General features: G+C 40.2%; 1 long non-coding RNA gene across 12 annotated transcripts in view; it reads right to left on the minus strand.

The window, feature by feature from the left end:
* Positions 1 to 16,239, minus strand: part of LOC147378590 (uncharacterized) — a 333,236-nt gene that overhangs the window by 292,008 nt on the left and 24,989 nt on the right. Inside the window, exon 3 of one of the 12 annotated variants that reach the window (XR_015147955.1) lies at positions 991 to 2,002. The exons of 6 other annotated variants lie outside the window; for them this stretch is intronic. This is a non-coding gene — a long non-coding RNA (uncharacterized LOC147378590). Of the gene's footprint in view, positions 1 to 990; positions 2,003 to 11,505; positions 11,732 to 15,487; positions 15,719 to 16,239 lie in introns of those variants that run through there. 5 more of the 12 variants (XR_015147949.1, XR_015147961.1, XR_015147962.1 and 2 more) reach the window with 5 other exon arrangements.

Here is a 16,239-nt window from a genome sequence, read left to right on the forward strand (position 1 = left end):
ATATAACCTACATGTTTATATTTGCCCCATGGACTGCCTTCATGATTTTATGTGTATGTGAGAGTGTGTGTGTGTGTGTGTGTGTGTAATTAGTTAACACATTAAAATCAGAGGAATGCACATTAAAATTCTGCTTGGAGGGGAATTCCCTGGTGGTCCAGTGATTAAGGGTCTGCCTTCCAGTGCAGGGGATCTGGATGTGACCTCTGGTTGAGGAAATGGGATTCCACATGCTGCAACTAAGACTCTGACTCAGCCAAAAATAAATAATTAAATGCTTTTTAAAAAATCCACTTGGGGTTTCTATTGAAGCACAGAAGCAGAGATGCTCTCTACCTGAGGTCCACCCTTCCCTGTTTGGTAGTGCCCACTTCTCCCCATTGCCTCCTTGGTACTAAGGCAAGAGTCACACATAACTTATCAACATGCTTCTGCTGCTGTTTTTCTTACTCTAGAGGCATATTTTGTTGATTTCACATCTCTACCAAAAGTGGGAAAAAGAAAAACAGATGAAGAAGGCTGCATAAACTTTCTGACAGCACACCTGCTGCACTCATTTATGTTATTCATGTGGCCACTGGAACATGTGATTTTTACATCTCTGATACAATGCATCTGTATCTGTGAGTCTGATCAAAGAAGCAGGACCACTATGAGTAACATGAAGTAAAGGGTTTGTTATGCAATTGGAGTTGGTAAAGAAATTACAGAAATCTGGTAGTGGACCTGAAACCAACTATCTTAGGTCAGCAGGGCCAACAGTCAGGGGAAAAACTTGGGCATGGAGCAGGAGAGAAAAGAGGCAAACTGGCACCTGTGAGGACAAACTGGAACCTCCAACAGTCTCCCATCACCTCCAACCTCGGTGAAGCTGATACTCTTCACTGCTAGTCCCAGGACTTAGATGAGCTGAAGTTCAGTCTTAACACCAATCAGGAGAGCCAGAAAATATTAACTTGGTACAAAATAATTGTGGTTTCAGACAGCGAATTTTAAATCATTATAACCAGGCTCAAACACATCTTTATTAATCAAAATAGGAACCATTACAATCAACACATTTTTGCCAACAAGAAATAAATGTGTTTACAAATAAGTTTGTAGTGTAAAAATCCATACTTCAGAATTCAATGAACTCTTGGAAGGCATTTTCTGCATCCTGCTGGTTGTGGGAGCGTTTTCCCTGCAAAAAGTTGTCCAGATGCTTGCAGAAGTGGTAGTTGATTGGTGAGAGGTCACGTGAATATGGCGGACAAGGCAAAACTTCAAAGCCCAATTCATTCAATGATTGAACCATTGGTTATGCGAGGAGAAGTGGGGCATTGTCGTGGAAAAGAACTGGGCCCATTCTGTTGATCAGTATCAGCTTCAGGCATTGCAGTTTTCAGTACATCTCATCAATTTGCTGAGCATACTTCTCAGATGTAATGGTTTTGCCGGGATTCACAAAGTTGTAGTGGATCAGACTGGCAGCAGACCACCAAACAGTGATCATGACCTGTTCTTGGTACAAGTTTGGCTTTGGGAGCTTTGGAGCTTCTTTTTAGTCCAGCCACTGAGCTGGTCATCACTGGTTGTTTATAAAACCCACTTTTCATCACACATCATGATCTGATCGAGAAATGGTTTATTGTTGTTGAGTAGAATAAGAGAAGACGACACTTCAAAACAACAATTTTTTTGATTTATGGTCAGCTCATGATGTACCCACTTATTTTTCACATTTCCCATTTGCTTCAAAAGCTGAGCAACTTTAGAACGGTCAACATTGAGTTCTTAGGCAACTTCTCATGTAACTGGAAGAGGATCAGCTTCGATGATGGCTCTCAATTGGTGTTGTCAACTTCTGATGGCTGGCCACTATGCTTCTCATCTTCAAGGCTCCTGTCTCCTCTGCAAAACTTCTTGAACCACCACTGCACTGAATGTTTATTAGCAGTTCCTGGCCAAATGCGTTGTTGATGTTGCAAGTTGTCTCTGCTGCTCTACAACCTATTTTGAACTCAAAAAAATCATTCAAATTTGCTTTCTAACATCATTTCTATAATATAAAATAAATATAAAATAAACAGCAAGTAATAAGTCATTAGCAAAAAACAAAGCAAAAAATGCACATTAAAATGATGTGTAACATAATCACACTTATTTAAGAACGTATTCCAGTATTTGGAGAAGGCAATGGCACTCCACTCCAGTACTCTTGCCTGGAAAATCCCATGGACAGAGGAGCCGGGTAGGCTGCAGTCTCTGGGGTCACTGGGAGTAGGACACGACTGAGTGACTTCCCTTTCACTTTTCACTTCCAAGCATTGGAGAAGGAAATGGCAACCGACTCCAGTGTTCTTGCCTTGGAGAATCCCAGGGACGGGGGAGCCTGGTGAGCTGCCGTCTATGGGGTTGCACAGAGTCAGACACGACTGAAGCGACTTAGCAGCAGCAGCTTCCCTTTGATCTCCCAAAGCTTAGGTAAATTTCTTTGGTGACCAACCCTGACCCAGAACCATACAGTGAAGGGAATTCTGGGAAATTCCTCCTTATCTAAGTGACCCAGGACAAAACCACTGTAGCACCCACCAGTTAGTTTGGGCAGGTCTAATTACCAGAGTGTTCACAATGAATAAATATTTATTGTACTTCAACTGAACAAATAAATCTAACCTAATCATAGAAGGGAAAAACAAACATAGCTTAGAAAACACAAAAATAACTTAGAGAATGTAAGGATATATTGTAATCATGATCTAACAACCAACCCAGCATCTTGCCATAGTAAATGGTTAATGTATTTTAGTGAATTATATCAGATAGTCCTGGTTATCTAGTTAAAAGCCAAATTAAAGATAAGATTCATATTAGGGAGAATAGCAATATTATAAAACAGCTTTTGGTTTTACTGCTTCATTGTTTCAGAAAGAAGCTCTTCTTTAGACAAATATGGTGTTTATATACCAAATATCCCTTTTATGGATCACAGCCTTGTCATGGAAAAGGGGCTTGAATAACTTAGTGAAGCTATGAGTCATGCCATGCAGGGTTACCTAAGATGGACAGGTCATAGTGAAGAGTTCTGACAAAATGTGGCCCACCAGAGGAGGAAATGGCAGCCCACTCCAGTATTCTTGCCTAGAGAGCCCTATGGACAGTATGAAAAGGCAAAAAATATGACAACAGAAGATGAGCCCCACAGGTCGGAAGGTATCCAATATGTTACTGGGGAAGAACAGAGAGCAATTACTAATAGCTCCAGAAAGAATGAGGCAGCTGGGTCAAGGTAGAAATGAGAAATGACAAAGTAGAAATCCTCAGTTGAAGATGTGTCTGGTGATGAAAGTAAAGTCTGATGCTGTAAAGAACAATATTGCATAGGAACCTAGAATGTTACGTCCATGAATCAAGGTAAATTGAATGTGGTCAAACAAGAGACAGTAACAGTGAACATCAACATCTTCAGAATCAGTGGACTAAAATGGATGGGAATGGGCTAATTTAACTCAGAGGACCATTATACCTACTATTGTGGGCAGGCATCCTTCAGAAGAAATGAAGTAACCCTCATAGTCAACAAAAGAGTGTAAAATGCAGCACTTGGGTACAGCCTCAAAAACAACAGAATGATCTTGGTTTATTTCCAAAGCAAACCATTCAACAATACAGTAATCCAAGTCTATGCCCCAACCACTGATACTAAAGCAGCTGAGGTTGACCAGTTCTATGAAGACTTAAAACACTTTCTAGAAATAACACTGTGAGTGATATGGAAAAAGGAATTCACTATAGAGGTTAGATCTGACAAAACTGTGAGGATGGATGAAGAGATCTATATAATCCAACCAAGATAAACTCCTAGATGGCTTATGTAAGTTGATTTAGCTTTATATTTGATTTATTTTTCAATATCACTTATCAAGAAATGTGTATTTGACTTCTTGATAAGCAGCATTGAAAAATATCACTCACAGTGAGTCAGCTTCTCTGACCAAACCCCCACTGATACCTCATAGATGTTTGGTACCAGGGATCTCAAAGTCAAATGCATCAGAGGACAAACAGAAAGAATTCTCCCACTTACTGGATTAATATATCTAACTTAATAAGAGTTGTCCCCAAGCTAGCTATTGATAGAAGTTTTCAGTGTAATTGGATGACATATTCTTAATTTATCTGTGTACACATTTTCTTTTAGCAAAGGTTAACCAGAAATTCTCTAACAATTATTTTGATAGGCATTAGAAATTAAAATGGCACATTGTATTAACATGATATTTAGCTCAGAAATACTTGAGTTTTTTAAAGAATCACACCTCTTTATGCATCTTTCCAAGACAAATATTATATCCCTTAGACCTTGAGCTCTACCAGTTCTAGAACAGATCTCAAAATGAAACCCAAATTTGAGTCCTAGTTCTTCAAAGTGTGTAAATCTGAAACTTCCCAGAAAAGACCGCACCTTGATATGGAAGCTTCCGAGAAGGAAGATCATGTTTTCCACAGAATCCTGAGGGATTCCGTGATCCACTTTCAGCACATTATGTCAGTAAGTTCAATGCAGTTCAAAGTCACAGGTTAGTCATGAGGTTTAAAACATTCATTCTGTTAAATTTGAAGAATAACCCATCAATGTAATCATATCTAAACATCTACTTTGAATCCCTAATTATTAAATGAGCTTGTCCACCAGAACTCTATACCTGTACACCCATATGAAAAATCTACTGCAGACTGCTTTAAAAAATCTATTCTAGGCCCATTATAAAAGATGCCTAAGCATCACTAATTATTTTGACTTTGGAAACTCATTAACAAATATTTACACCCTGGAACAGATCCAATTTCAGAATAAGCTACAGCTGGAGAAGATTACAGTACAAACAAAAAATTCTCTCTCTCAAACTTATGAGTCCTGGATGAGAAATTCAGAAGGATTGAATTCTTCTGCTTTGAAGACCAAAATGAGAATAAATCATTGTACCAACTGATGATTATTTAAATGTGCTGTTAAGCACATATTCCTAATGGATTTATTTCAAATTCGTTTTCATATTTAGACAATAGGTGAGATTAAAATGTGTATACTATATGCAGAAACATGTATGTCTATTTACAAAATACAGATGAGCAATAATCCTGCAGTGTTATTTGGGCATTTTTAGTGCTCACTAGTGAAGAGCTCACCACCTGCTGTGGTTTTATAGGCAGAAGAGACAAGTAACTTTGGGGCTCCAAATGTCAAATCCTTCTACCCAGTTATTCAATAGTAACATCAAGCACATGAATGGAGATGTTCATTCAGAACTTTTGTAAGTGAAATAAACAAGAAAAACTGAAAATCCTATTAAGATATTCCCTCCTACCCCACCTTTCTATGCACACACACACACACACACACACACACACACAGTGCATGGCCCTTAGGCAGTATGCCCTCTAAAATGGAACACTGACTTCAGGCATAACTTGGTGGCCACTTCAGGGAGGCAGGTGCTCAGCTTCTTTCATCTTTGCTCTGTGACAGTTTCTCTGTCATGTACACGGTCATCAGCCTGACACATGTATGCCATCCCCTTTAATAACCTAGAGAGGTCTTAGAGTCAGAGGTTCCCTTCAAATGACTGACAGCCAGGGAGGTACCATACCCGCAATAGAGCTGTCAGCTGGGGTGAGAAGATAGGGTCTGTGGGGAATTCCTTTCTCTTCCAACAAGGAACCTTCACTCAGCATGACCTGCCCTGGAAAAAGCTTTGGACAAGGTCCTTTCTTTCCCACTTCAAATCCTGCCTTGAAACAAGCTTTCTCTGCCACTTGCAATTACTGTAAATCAATTTCCAAACAGAAATTCACTATGCTAAGTACGCATCAGCCAGATGAGTAGAGAGATGACAGGTGACCCTGACTCCTGTCAGGTGGGATCTCCTCTTTCTTCTCCCACAAACCCCCAAGAAATTACAAGATGACTCAGACACACAGAATTATGAGACTGGAGGTGACCTCAGGAGACGATCCAGTCCTGCCTTCTGGAATTGCCCACAACCTAAACTCCTCTTGCTTTTTCAGTATATTGAGTTTTTACTGCTATTGTTTAATAAAACCAAAATTCTAATATAAACATCTTCAATGAGAAATACAAATTAGCATAGGAACCAGAGACTTCCATTCCAATCACCAACCCATTCTGTGTAACCCCCATTTAACTCTTAATTTTATGTACTGAGTTGGCCAAAAAGTTCAAACTTCTGGCCAAACCAATACTTTGTGATATGTGACAATCCAGTATTCATTACTCCTTATGTGAAAAATCTTTCTATCAAGTAACATTTTAGACTAAGAGGCCTGTAAATTATGTTATTTTCTTCTCTCAGGTAACTCATCTAAATTCCTAAGTTCTTCGTTTCCAGATGAAATTATTGAGTGGTATGTGGGCTGGCCTGGGCTCCTATAGAGATCATGAGTGGGGCCAGGATAGGGCTCTGCCTTGCGTGAAACATCTTGAATCTCATCATCCTTCTTAAAGGAACAGGAATCTACTACTAGAAGAAAAAGACAAACTGTAGAAGCAAAGACCATAAACCATTGTGACAGAAGCAGATTCTGCCATGATTGGCAGGCTCACAGATTGATGGGCAATGCAGGAAGAATCCATAGAAATAGCCAGGTTTTTGTCACAATGAAGCTGATTGGCTGCCATGGTAGTCAATGTACAAGAGGACTTACTGAAAATAAACAGTGGGAAATTTTTCTTCACTGTCTGCCTGGAGCTGGTATAGAGAAGGGAAGAATACAGATAAGCCTTGTTATGCTAAGTGGAAAAAGCCAGGCACACAATGCCACATATGGTCTTATTCCATTTATAGGAAATATTTAGAACAGGCAAATTCATAGGGACAGAAATCAGGTTAGTAGTTGCCAGGGGGACTGGAGCAGGAGGATGGGGAGTAACCGTTCACCGGGTAAAGGGTTTCCTTTGGGGATGATTAAAACATTTTGGAACTAGATAGTGGTGATGGTTGTACAATATTATGAATGTACTAAACATCACTGATTGTAAATTTTATGTTATGTGTTTATGTTGAAAGAGGATATCCCAGTGGCCTTTAAGAGAAGGAATATTTTCTCCAGTACCTGTGATCCTCCCATGCAGCCAGAATGGAGGAGCAGATGACAGACCAAAAGGGAGAAGAAAAGAGGAACCCCCAAGAGGAAGAGGGAGAGTAAGGCAGCTGCTCCCTCTTCCAGGATCACACCAGGGAAAAGGTCTTCACATGCACTTGTGTCACAAGTACTTTCTCACATACCTTGAAAGACCCAGACAGACCCAGACTAAAACCTGGCTCATCCTTCTAGCTATGTGGCTCTTGACAAGACATATCACCAAGCACTCCAGGAGTGCCCACTGCATGCAGGACTGTGTCATAAGCCCTACATACGTCATCTCCATAGCCTATGAGGCAGAAGTTGATAGCGCCTCTAATGGACATATGAGAAGCCTGCAATTTAAAATGGTTTAAGAAGTTGCCCCAAATCATTCAAGCACTAAGAATACAGTTAAGATTATTAAGCTTTACTGTCCCAATTTCTAAAATGAGGAGAATAATAACTGCTTTGCAAGGTTATCACAAGGATTAGAGATGAAGCATGGAATGTCACTGACATCTGGATGGCACTGCACAGGTGCTCGGTAAATGGTAGCTAGAATAAATGATTGACTCCTGAGGTAGCACCACAGAGAAGGATTTTACTGGTAAGAGTGGTCACTGGCTAGTGACAGAAACGTGACTGGCTCTAAGTCAGCTTAGAAGAAAGTCAGCTTCCTTCTAATGCTCATCTAACCATTTTGTGTTTAAAAGGACACATCCAAGACAATAGACCTAGTTTAGTTTAGCATTCCATCATTAATTTGTGACAGATAAAATACTCATACTTCTTCTAATCAGTAACATGTGAGATTTGCTGGAGTTTAAGGGACAAGTATACCACAATGCAGTGAGTTTACAGGAATAAAAGAAACAAATCTCTAATAATTAAAAGAAAATAAATTGAATTTCCTTTCATTCTAGGAATATTAAAGTTTAAAATATCACAGTAACATTTATGTATAATATATACTCTACCTGAAAAAGATGCTACGACATGAACCATTTTCTTGTTGCTTCTTAAACTTTATTTAAAACATAGTATCTACTATATTTTCAATACAAAAGAATTGAAGAAATTCTTAAAATCCTCAAAATAGGAAAATAATTTATATTACAAAGTGTCACACATTTAAACTTAAGTTAAATAGAAACTTGCTAAGCCTCAGTTTCTTCATTCATAAAATGGGGTTCATTTTATGAACCCTACTTCATGGGATTTGTTATGAGAATTAAGTGGCTGACACACAGAAAATGTTTAGTAAAGAGATCCATATGGTAAGAGATAAATAATTCATAAATATACTATTCTGATAGTTATTTTTGTGATTCTTTTATATCCTGGCCCAGGACTCAACAAATTTTTTGTTAAGCGTGTAAAAAATGAGAAACTAAAGTGTCATATTTCCATCATTTCAAAAGATTCTATTCCCAGAAATGAATTATTTGAAAATGTTATTTTTAAGCTTACATAATACTTTCCTCATAGATGCAAAACCAGATGATTTTCAAAGTATTTTTGCAGGAATAAAGATGAAAAAGTAAGTCCATTTTTCTCTGACACTTTGGTACTAAAAAGGATTAATGGCTCAGTGCATTCAGGGAAAAGATGCAGTCTGAAGAGATATCCTTGGTATTGGGGGTGGGTTGTGAGGGGCTGAGTTAGGGTTAGGGGAGGGTAGAGAGAGAAGAGAGAAAACTGCAGTTGTTTATAATCCACAATTCAATTTCAATCTTTGACGAGGTAGAGTCTGTGCCCCTACACACACTTTTCTTTTTTTTTTTTAAGATCTTGAAAATGTTTAGTCAAATAGGTCTTAAATGTCAGTACTCTGGTGAGGAAGGAAAAAGGCAACACACACATATCCTTGCCTGGTTTGGTTCAAGCAAGATATGTAAGAAAACAAGCTCAAAATAAAACAGGGGATACCGCAATTATAAGGTACCCTTCTCAAAAAGAAAAAAAAAAAAAAACTGTGCTTGACATTAAAATGTGAAACATCAAGAGATGGCTGTAGATTTTATAATTTTATAACCAAGTTTTTTTCTAATCCTAAAAATAAAGTATGTTTGATAACATGCCATTTCATAAATATCATGTATTTATACAGTAGGAACACTTTTTGCACATATTCCACATTTACATTTCAAATGTGCATTTTGAAGATACCTACCAAACACTAAATCACAGATAGAAACCCACAGCCTCCTAGGTAGACAGCAAGGTCAGGCAAAGGGCACTGGGAGGGAAGTTAGGAGACCTGTGTCTCCTTCCAGGCATGCCCCAAACCAGCTGAGTGACCATAAAGAGTCCCTTGACCTCTCTGGATCTCCATTTCTCAATTTGGACTTAAGATAGCTCCAATTCCTTTCCAATTCTAACATTCTTTGACTATCATGAGGATTTTGCCCATGGTGACCTTAATGTCAACAACAAGTGTAGGGAATAACATTTACAATTCCAATCATTGCATTGTCTTAACTCCTACTCCATCTTACTTCTCTTTATGCTTCAAAACATACTGTCAGTCTTTCACCATTGCACAAGCCCGAACACACACTTCAAGAAAAGGATAAAATCATGCTGTGAGAATGATACAGTGTTTCATCTGATGTATTGAACACAGCCATATTTCAGTGCTAATTATGAAATAGCAAACGTAAATGGCTGTGTCCCTCCCTGAGTCTGCTGGGCCCACACTACACTTCCCTCTAAGGTAAGTGTGGATTCCATACAAACCCATTCTCCTCCACCCTCTCCTGGCCAGAAGACAGTAACCCCCTTAAGCTCAAGAGCACAACTCCAAAGAAAAGGTGCAATTTAATTCTTAGCCTGAAACACAGCCCATTTGGAAGGACACCAGTCACTAGGGTATTGTTAGTGCCTTGAAATGGCCAGCAGGGATTGCTGACTCTGCGAATCTCACTCCAAAGGCAGGAATTCTATTTGAATTACTAACATAACAGATGTTTGCTAGGACCCACCATGCAGTCTGCATACACAGTTATGCTAATTTGGCACACTCCTCTTCCAGTTAGCTCTGAGCCATTAGAGCACGCAGCTAGTAGGTCCTTCTGTCTAACTAATAATTGCCTATTATTGATATTAATTAACATTTTTTGCACCTTTCCTTGGTTTTGACCTAGTATCTGTTGGTAGTCTAATCACTGTGGCCTATTAAAAGTCAAAATACAGGGGCCTATAGTAGTCACAAGCCATTTATCAAAACGCAAACAAGGCCAATTAAACAGGCAGCCAGACAGTTGTCTTGATTTGCTGCTGACTGTTTCTTGATCACCATTATAAATTGCTAATAGGGCAGAAAGCGCTAAGCGGGGAGCATCTGTGGGGGGCTGGTTATTGCTCACTCCCCGCCTGGTGACAGGTGAGAGAGAGGCTAGTGATGGTCTTATTGATGTGAACTGCCCATCAGTTGGTAGTTATTGTTAAAGTTCATGATGCTACAGCTGATCCCATCCTGCCGAGAGTCAATCAAATTAATTAGAGCTAGAAATTCTTCTTTATTATTTAAGAGCATGGGTACAGAAAGAAGTCCTGTAATTTGGATCCAAAGGCAATGACGGAAAAAAAATCTTCATGTAGTACAGTGTGGAAAAAAATCAGATATTGCTTCTTCCATTATTTATAATAAGGGCTGTGGCTAAAGGTTTTTATAGGCACAGATCAAGAGATCATAATAGAAGCATATTGACAGATTTTTTTTCTGCAATACTCCAAGGAACTGGCTGTAGCAGGAAAATATATCAAAACCTTATCATCAGAGCTGAGATCTTCTGTGAAAAATCAATAAAGAGTTATACATGGTTTGAGTTTAAACAGTTCTCTGTAGTCATTTAAACATAGTGCATCTGTACAGCTTTTTACCTCTGGAGACCAAGGTAACCTAGCAACCAGAGGGCTTAAACCGATTAACTACAAATGAAGTACTGTACACCTATCAAAGCAATTGTTCATCGTTGCCTTTGTTGCAGAGACTAAGCTAATTGAACATGATACAGTATGAAGATAATTAACACCCATGAGTTTGTTAATTGCCTGTTAGCACTACAACACAGTCTCTTGGTTTCTTTTTAACTGTCTCCTTTGTAACCTCTTACTTCCCTTAAAATGGTGCAGGACCTGTTTAACTGGCAATGATATCTTGGAGTTTATTAACCCTTTTTAAATTTAGAAGAAAAAAAAAAAGCCCTGTCTTAATGAAGCATATTGCATGTGCTTGTTAAATACAAGCTCTCACTTTGTCTATTTTCCCAAGACTAGGAATTTGTTTTACAGATACTGTACAAACTATGTTTTTTTTTTTTGCTAATTTATTTCAAGCAATTTAGCCATTACAAATGCTCTAAAAAAAAAAAATGGTTTTAGTAGTTGCCTTTATTACTCAGCTGCTCTGCTTTTGAGAGTGAGCGATAAACGTCTTTGAGGGTTGGCATATTAATTGAAGGCAGCATCTGGTCAGCAGCTGACCGGCTCCAGTTGTCCTGCTCCAACCGAGCGAGAGAGAAAGAAGCTTTGCCGGTTCTATTTGCCAAGCTCTCCGTGTTCTCGCAGCCGTGGACTAAGAACTCGCATTTTATCTCTGCTGGATCACCACATGGATGCCAGAAAATCAATTGGGCAGGAAAATCTGTTAATCTAAAGTGATTTCAATCTAAGAAATCATTTAAAATAAAAATTTCTATCATTACCTTTTTGAAAAAGCACTTTTTTCCCTCAAGTCTAACTGGATGTGTCATGATAATACCTCAAAATGACCTATCACAAGACTAATTCAAAGTCAATAGAATTGCCTAGCAAGGAACAATTTGATTTTGGGGGAAAAAATAGGGCATCTGATTACAAGCTTAAGAGGAAATGGAAAACCCTGATGCTGTGTGACTAGAAACAATTAACACACTCAGACCCAGGATACACACCCAACACTCAAGATGGGATTTTCTCCTGTTGAGAAGGAACACCTTGGCTGTGTCACAATTGTTTAACATGGATTTTCCTGGATGATCCTCTGTGTTTTTCATTACTGTGTCGTGGTTAATATCTGCTGGTAAGTCAGTCCCAGGAGGGCCACTTCTAGTGCCCAATTACAAGTTCTATCATCAATCACAAGTGTTATTTGTTCAACAAAATGAATTGCTAATTAATAACTGATGAGCATTATGGCCTTGAAGACTATAATACTATTAATTATGGTTGGCATGAAAGGGGTCTACCTGGCACATTTTCACCACAATTAGCCTCAGAAGCTTTACGGGAATATGTCTATGAAGACAACCAAAGAAAGGCCTGGCTTTCCTCCCTCTCCTGCATAAAGACTGGCAAATAGCACTGTCTCTTGTAAGGATCCCACCAAACCAACTCCAGCATCCCAACAATGGTTTTCTATCACCATGACTTGTATGAGAAACTTGACGTGGCAAAGAGAACCTCACAGAGGCTGACGGCACAGAATGTAGCCCCACATGCTCACCAGCATCCTGCTGAAATGCCGCAGCAGGTGACGCAGCCACAGCATGGCAACTGGAATGTGGCTGCTGGCTTAATTTGAGGTTCAGTGGTTGCCCCGTTTGTGTTCTGAGCTCTGGTGCAGGTACACAGCAGCTAAATCACTTTAGCAGGCAGCTGGTGGGCCAGGACTGCTTGCATTTACTCACAGTCAGAAGGGAATACATCATCGTTCACCTTGATGACCTTCAGATCAGAGATTTAAAGAGGAGAAGCTAAGAAATGCCCTCTTGCCGATGGCTGAGTAAGGAAAAAACAGTTCCTTTGAAGAATAAACATGCAAAAAGCCTAATAATAATGCTATGAAACTCTGTGGAAGTAGAACAAATGCACTCCCCCTGTGCTCTGAATCTATCTTGTTTCTGCACTCAAAGCCCAGAGTGAACAAACAGGGGAGGGTGATAAAACACTACAAAGACTTTTAAAAGTTATATGACTAATAGAAGGGAACAATGCTTATTTTTCTCCTGACTGGGTGTACAGGCTCCAGAAGGTAAAAAGCTCATTAAATAGTTACATGGATAATTCTGTAGTTTGGACCATCACTTCAGATTTAGTGCTAAATGGATTCTGGAAAATAAGCTATCTGCATGGATCAAATTAACTGGAGAATTAGACAAGTGTTCTCTTTGTGCTGGGTAATCAGAATAGCAACTCTCTCATTATTGCAATTAAAAATATTTGCAGGTTCAAATTATACAAATATCTTCCCTCGCCATTCTGCCAAACTGTCCACAATGCACCCCCTTTTCCTAGGCAGGTACACATGTCCTGAGAGGGGAAGAAAACAGGTGCACCTCCCTCCAGATGGTACAATGATTGGTGTATGCTATTTTTAGCTTTACAAAATTAAGAGTTAAGAAGGTTGGTAAAGTGAAGGAAATGTCCACAAAACAGCCTGATTAGGCAAAGTATTCCTGCAAGTTGCCACCACTCTTCTCTGTCGATAAACGGTCACAGGAGCACACCTGGTTGGGAAGGGCTCATCAGCAGTCAGGCTGGTAGACTATGTCTACAATGGCCAGGACAGAACAGCATAGATATGCCAATAGGTTGATGGTGATATCTGCAAATGACAGTAGAAATCTTTGCAAGGAAGGGAGAGAACAAAGGAGGTGCGGCGAGTTCAGTGTGTGTGGGAAAGAAAGAATGGAGGGTGGGCAGGCAAGGCACCTTAAATTTCAAACAGGCTCCACCACTGACTACATTCAGGGATTTGAACCAATCATTTAGTCCAACTGAGTCTGTTTCCACTTGTGTAAAATGGGAATATTGATATTTATTCTGCTTATCTTACAGATTCATAAGGAGGATCCAATGAATAATACATCTGTGGCTTTTGCTTTGAAAGCACTATGAAAACCATAAAGACAGTTATCTAGAGATATGAGTTCTAATAATTATATTTGTTTGCTTCTTGCCCATTTCAACAGTTATCTCAAACGCTGGTGACTCAGATTGGAAAGAATCTGCCTGCAATGCAGGAGAAGTGGGTTCAATCCCTGAGTCAGGAAGATCCCCTGGAGAAGGGAATGGCTACCCACTCCAGTATTCTTACCTGGAGAATTCCATGGACTGAGGAGCCTACTGGGATACAGCCCATGGGGTCACAAAGAGTCAGACATGACTGAACCACAACACTTTCACCTCAGACAGACAAGGTTCCAAAAGCCATAGAAGGAATTTTGTCCACCAAACCCTAAATTTCAGAACTACAGAGTGAGTAGTGACTGACAGGCCACTGAAGCTTGTATGAGAAGGGATTTTGTTTCCTTATATTAAATATCAGGCAAGGATACTTGAGCTACAAATAGCCATTTCTAGTGATCACACCTAAAACTACTGCTATAGCAAACTCAAGCTTGAATGTGCATGGTAACCATGTGAAGAAATGAAGGCAGCTGAAAGTCTACGGTAGGTATGGAATGGGGCCTCAAACCTGCATTTTTACTGGGGAGTTCGGGTCCCTCACACATGAGTTTGGGTAGACTCCAGGAGTTGGTTATGGACAGGAAGGCCTGGAGTAGTGCGATTCATTGGGTCGCAAGAGTCGGACATGACTGAGAGACTGAAATGAACTGAACTCAGGTCCCTCTGAGGCAGGTGTGTCCATGGCTCCCAGGTGAGAGACACCAGGTCCCACAGACTGCGACCCAGGAAGACTGCTGCTGCCATTAGGTGACAGAGGCAGGATGGGGAGATGTTCACTGCCACCTCAAGACCAGGAGTTGGCCAGAAAAGTGGCCTTGGCCAGGGTTCTGGGGCCCTGCAAAACACAGCTCCCAGCCAGCTCCCTAGGCCCCCCAGCTCACCTGCTGACGCCAGGCTGGGTGAACTGGAAAGCTCCCTGGGAGAAGGCTGGGATCTGCCTCTTACCTCACTCTCTGATGACCACCATTCTGCTGACTGTTGACTGATTGGGCCCACTAATGTCATTCCCTGACGATTGGTTGCTTATGGGAGGGGCCTATTGTGCTACTGACCAATGGCTGAGCAGGACCATTAACGGTCACTCTCTGGCAGCTGCTCACTTGGGGGAGGGGCCCACTGTGGTGCTGACCAATGGCTGAACAGAACTACTAACAGTCCCCACCACTAACTGTTGCCTGGTTGGGAGGGGCAGTGCTGGTAACCAAGCAAAGCACCAGCCACGCTAAAGGCTGTTCATGGCCTGGCTCTATTACAGTCTCACAACAAAGAAGGTGGGGAGCCACCCCAGGAGCAGGTGTAGATTCTGGCAGCCTGGAACAAGGCACTTATGAGCCACTGCTTCCTTGTGATCAATCCTTTTCTTGTTATTTGCTTAACTTTTGAAAAAAAAAAAAACCCTAGACTATTTGTAAGGGGTAAATATTCCTTTATTATTAAATAAAACATATCATTTGATATTTTATATACAGGTATTCCCTAAAACAGCTTCCCCAGTGGCTCAGCGGTAAAGAATCCACCTGCAATGCAGGAGATGCAGGTTCAATCCCTGGGTCAGGAAGATCCCCTGGTGGAGGAAATGGCAAACTACTTCAGTATTCTTGCCTGGAGAATCTCATGGACAGAGAAGCCTGGTGGGCTATAGTCCAAAGGGTAGCAGAGTCAGACATGACTGAGCAACTGAACACAGACACACATTCCCCAACATTGTGTTCCATGGAATGTGAGATGTTTACAACAAAGCTCTTCTGAGGACACATGAGTGTGGAGAATAGTGTAGGACTTCCCAAGGCTTTCATAACGTTGATGAGCTTTGCAATTCTCCAAGAGAACATGCGGGAACCAGCACTTCCCATATCTATTTGGTTACAGAACTTGCTAAGGAAGTCTGAACAGGGAAAATGTCTAATCCAGTGAAACAAAAAAATGGAAATTCTGCCTTAAAGGAAATATAAATGAATTGTCTAATGTGATCTTTCTGCAATCACGCACTAAAATGGAAATTATCACCATTATCATTTTACTGAAGTGAAAACTGAGGCTCAGAAGACTCCATGTCCAGTGGTCTGGATACGAAAGCTCAGTGAATCCCAAATAAGTTAAATAAAAATAAATCCTCCTTTAGAAACTATGGAACATCAAAGACAAAAAGAAGATCTG

Source organism: Bos grunniens, chromosome 2 (assembly GCF_055505025.1).
Source record: "Bos grunniens cultivar Pamir isolate PY7600 chromosome 2, Bosgru_T2T1.0, whole genome shotgun sequence".
NCBI lineage: Eukaryota > Metazoa > Chordata > Mammalia > Artiodactyla > Bovidae > Bos > Bos grunniens.